This window comes from Bubalus bubalis, chromosome 7, assembly GCF_019923935.1.
Source record: "Bubalus bubalis isolate 160015118507 breed Murrah chromosome 7, NDDB_SH_1, whole genome shotgun sequence".
In the NCBI taxonomy this organism is placed as follows: Eukaryota; Metazoa; Chordata; class Mammalia; order Artiodactyla; family Bovidae; genus Bubalus; species Bubalus bubalis.
Genome location: NC_059163.1, coordinates 115,353,665 through 115,359,327, shown reverse-complemented (window position 1 = coordinate 115,359,327; position 5,663 = coordinate 115,353,665).

Genomic DNA, 5,663 nt, shown 5'->3' with positions numbered 1-5,663 from the left:
TTCAGCCTCTAGAACAATATCATATGGTATTTGTCTTTCCCTGACTTACTTCACTTAATAGGATGATCTCCAGCTCCATCCATCTGCTACAAATGGCATTTTTTCCCTCTTTAAATTCTGAGAAATATTCCAATATATACAGACAAATATATTGCCTATTTTATCCATTCACCTGTTGATGGACATTGAGGTTACTTCCATGTCTTAGCTACTGAAAACAGCACTGCATTAAATACTGAGGAGCATGTATCTTTTTGAATCATGTTTTTCTCTGGGTGAATGCTGAGGAGTGGAACTGCAAGATTACATATGGTAGGTCTATTTTTTGTTTCTTAAGGAACATATACACTGTTCTTCATAGAGGCTGTACCAATGTACATTCCCATCAACAGGGCAGGAGGGTTCACCTTTTTCCATACTCTCTCCAGCATTTATTGTTTGTAGACTTTTTGACTATGCCATTCTCACTGGTGTGACATGATTCCTCATTGCAGTTTTGATTTGCACTTCTCTAATAATTAGTGATGTTGCACATCTTTTCATGTGCCTTTTGGCCATCTGTATGTGTTTCTTGGAGAAATGTTTCTTGGGTCTTCCACCCACTTATTGATTAGGTTTTTTTCTTCTTTTTTTGATATTTAGCTGCATGAGCTATTTGTAAAAATTGGAGTCTAATCTCTTGTTGGTTGCATCATTTGCAAATATTTTCTCCCATCCTTTGAGTTTTTTGTTTTGCTTATGGTTTCCTTAGCTGTACAAAAGCAATTGAGTTTAATTAGGTCACATTTGCTTATTTTTATTTTCATTATTCTAGGAGAGGGTGTGGGAAAGATATTGCTACAATTTATATCAAAGAGTTTTTGCCTAATTTTTGTTGAAGAGTTTCATACTATCTGGTCTTACATTTAGGTCTTTAATCCATTTTGAGTTTGTTTTTGTGTATGATGTTAGAGAATGTTCTAATTTCATTTTTCACATGTAGATGTCCTATTATCCCAGCACCATTTATTGAAGAGACTGTCCTTCCTCCAATGTATGGTTGTCCCTCATTTAAGTTAATTGACTTTAGGTGCATGGGTTTATTTCTGGGCTTTCTATCTGGTTCTGTTGATCTAGATTTCGGTTTTTGTGCCAGTACTGTACTATTTTGATGACTGTGGCTCTGAAGTAAGGCAGCTTGAATTCTCCAGCTCCATTTTCTTTCTCAAGATTACCTTGGCTATTCAGGGTCTTTTTTGTTTCTACACAAATTTTTAAACAACTTGATTCTAACTCTATAAAAATGTCATTAGCAGTTTGACAGGGATTGCATTGAATCTGTAGATTATCTTCAGTAATACAGTCATTTTAAAAATATTGCTTCTTCCAATCCAAGAACATGGTATATCTTTTTATCTCTATGTGCCACTCTTGATTTTATTCATTAGTGTTTTATATTTTCGACTACAGGTCTATTGCATCCTTAGGTAGATTTAGTCATAGGAATTTTAGTGTTTTATGTGATGGTAAATGTGATTGTTTAATTGATTTCTCTTTCTGATCTTTCATTGTGGTCTGTAGAAATGCAATAGATTTCTGTGTATTAATATTTTATCCTGAAACATTATCAAATTCATTGATGAGCTCTAGTAGTTTTCTGGTAGCATTTTCAGGATTTTCTACATATAGTATTATGTCATCTGCAAACAGTGACAGTTTTACTTCTTTTCCAATTTGGATTCCTTTTATTTCTTCTTGTTCTCAGATTACTATGGCTAGGATTTCCAAAACTGTGTTGAAAATAAGTGGTGAGAGTGGATATCCTTGACTTGTTCCTGATCTTAAAGGAAATGCTTTCAAGTTTTTCACCATTAAATATGATGTCAGTTGTAAGTCTGTCATATATGGACTTTATTATGTTCAGGTATGTCCCCTCTTTGCCTACTCTTTGGAAAGTTATTATCATAAATGGGTTTGAATTTTGTGAAAAGACTTTTTTGCATATATTAAGATAGTTATATGATTTTCTATTTTTCAATTTGTTGATGTGGTGTATCACACTGATCATTTATGGATTTTGAAAAATATTGAAAAATTGAACATAGATGCAAAAATCCTGAACAAAATACTAGCAATCCAAATCCAACAATACACTAAAAGGATCATAAAGCAAGATCAAGTAGAAAGTATCCCAAAGGTATGAGATTTTTCAATATTTGCAAATCATTCAGGGTGATAATCACATGGGTTTTATCCTTCAATTTGTAAATGTGGTATTTCTCAACAGATGCAGAAAAAGATTTTGACAAAATCCAACATCCATTTATAAGAAAACTTCTGCAGAAAGTAGGCATAGAGGGAACCTACCTCAACATAATAAAGGCTATTTATGACAAGCCTATGGCTGATATCATACTTAATGGTGAAAAGCTGAAAGCATTTCCTCTCAGATCAAGAACAAGACAAGGATGTCCACTCTCGCCACTTTTCTTCCACATAGTTTTGGAAGTCCTAGCCTCAGCAATCTGTGAAGAGAAAGAAAGAAAACAAATCTAAATTGGAAAAGAAGTTAAATATCACTGATTGCAGATGACATGATACTGTGCACAGAAAACACTAAAGATGCTACTAAAAATGACTAGGGCTCAATGAATTTGGCAAAGTTGCAGGATACAAAATTAATACACAGAAATCTGTGGCATTTCTTTTTTTTTAATTAATTTTATTTTATTTTTAAACTTTACAAAATTGTATTAGTTTTGCCAAATATCAAAATGAATCCGCCACAGGTATACATGTGTTCCCCATCCTGAACCCTCCTCCCTCCTCCCTCCCCATACCATCCCTCTGGGTCGTCCCAGTGCACCAGCCCCAAGCATCCAGTATCATGCATCGAACCTGGACTGGCAACTCGTTTCATACATGATATTATACATGTTTCAATGCCATTCTCCCAAATCTTCCCACCCTCTCCATCTCCCACAGAGTCCATAAGACTGTACTATACATCAGTGTCTCTTTTGCTGTCTCGTATACAGGGTTATTGTTACCATCTTTCTAAATTCCATATATATGCGTTAGTATACTGTATTGGTGTTTTTCTTTCTGGCTTACTTCACTCTGTAGAATAGGCTCCAGTTTCATCCACCTCATTAGAACTGATTCAAATGTATTCTTTTTAATGGCTGAGTAATACTCCATTGTGTATATGTACCACTGCTTTCTTATCCATTCATCTGCTGATGGACATCTAGGTTGCTTCCATATCCTGGCTATTATAAACAGTGCTGCGATGAACATTGGAGTACATGTGTCTCTTTCCCTTCTGGTTTCCTCAGTGTGTATGCCCAGCAGTGGGATTGCTGGATCATAAGGCAGTTCTATTTCCAGTTTTTAAAGGAATCTCCACACTGTTCTCCATAGTGGCTGTACTAGTTTGCATTCCCACCAACAGTGTAAGAGGGTTCCCTTTGCTCCACACCCTCTCCAGCATTTATTACTTGTAGACTTTTGGATCGCAGCCATTCTGACTGGTGTGAAATGGTACCTCATAGTGGTTTTGATTTGCATTTCTCTGATAATGAGTGATGTTGAGCATCTTTTCATGTGTTTGTTAGCCATCTGTAGAGAAATGTCTATTTAGTTCTTTGGCCCGTTTTTGATTGGGTCATTTATTTTTCTGGAGTTGAGCTGTAGGAGTTGCTTGTATATTTTTGAGATTAGTTGTTTGTCAGTTGCTTCATTTGCTATTATTCTCTCCCATTCTGAAGGCTGCCTTTTCACCTTGCTAATAGTTTCCTTTGATGTGCAGAAGCTTTTAAGGTTAATTAGGTCCCATTTGTTTATTTTTGCTTTGATTTCCAATATTCTGGGAGGTGGGTCATAGAGGATCCTGCTGTGATGTATGTCAGAGAGTGTTTTGCCTATGTTCTCCTCCAGGAGTTTTATAGTTTCTGGTCTTACGTTTAGATCTTTAATCCATTTTGAGTTTATTTTTGTATATGGTGTTAGAAAGTGTTCTAGTTTCATTTTTTTACAAGTGGTTGACCAGATTTCCCAGCACCACTTGTTAAAGAGATTGTCTTTAATCCATTGTATATTCTTGCCTCCTTTGTCAAAGATAAGGTGTCCATATGTGCATGGATTTATCTCTGGGCTTTCTATTTGTTCCATTGATCTATAAAGGTCCAAAGGATAAATTCCATTTATCAATTTATCATATTTTGATAAATACTTATGATAAACATTTATGATATTTATCAATTACATTTATCATTGAAGAAAAAGAACAACATATTTAGGAGTCAAAAAGCCTATCTAAGGAAGTAAAGGACCTGTACTCCAAAACTAGGGAAAAGATAAAGATGATACAAACAAATGGAAAGATATACCATATTCTTGAATTAAAGAATCAATATTTTCAAAAAGACTACATACCAAAGGCAATCTATAGATTTAATGAACTCTATAAAATTCCCAATGGCATTTTCACAGAACCGTAACAAAAAAATCTTAAAATTTGCATGGAGTCTCAAAAGACCCCAAATAGCTCGAGCAACCTTGAGAAAGAAAAACGGAGCTGGAGATATTAGTTGCCCAGACTATACTACTAATCAACAGTAATCAAAACGCTGTGGCACTGGCACAAAAACAGGCAGATCAATGAAAGAATATAGAATGCCCAGAAAGAAACCCATGCTCCTATGGTCAATTAATCTATGACTAAAGAGGCAAGAACATACCATGGAGAAAAGACAGTCTCTTTAATAACTTGTGCTGAAAACTGGGCAGCTACGTGTAAAAACTAGTAAAATTACAACATTCTTTAATGCTATGGTGGCTACCCAGATGGCTCAGATGGTAAAGAACTCACCTGCCAATGCAGGAGGAACAGGAGACCCAGGTTTGATCCCTGTGACTGGAAAATCCTCTGGAGAGGAAATGGCAACCCACTCCAATATTCTTGCCTGGAGAATCCCAGGGACGGTGGAGCCTGGTAGGCTGCTGTATGTGGGGTCGCACAGAGTCAGACACGACTGAAGCGACTTAGCAGCAGCAGCAGCAGCAGAGCAACTAACATTTTCACTTTCACACCATACACAAAAGTAAACTCAAAATGGATTAAAGATCTAAGTGTAAGACTGGATGGTATGAAACTCTTTTAGGAAGACATAGGCAGAACATTTTTTGGCATAAATCCCAGAAATATATTTTTGAGCCTTCTCCTAGAGTAATGGAAATAAAAACAAAAATAACCAAATATTACCTAATTAAATTCAAACACTTTGGCACAGCCAAGGAAACCATCAACAAAATGAAAAGACAATCTACAGAATGAAAGAAAATATTTGTAAATGATGTGACCAATAGGGGTTAATTTTCATAATATGCAAACAGGTCATGCAACTCTATGTAAAAAACAATGACAACAACAACTCAGTCAAAACGCAAACAGAAGATCTAAACAGACATTTCTCCAAAGAAGATATATGGATGGCCAAAAGCACATGAAACGATGCTCAATATAATTATCAGAGAAATGCAAATCAAAACTACAATGATGTATCACCTCTTGCCAATTAGAATGGCCATCATCAGAAAGTCTATCAATAATAATTGGTGAAGAGGGTATGGAGGAAAGGGAACTCTTTTACACTGTTGGTAGGAATGCACATTGGTACAGC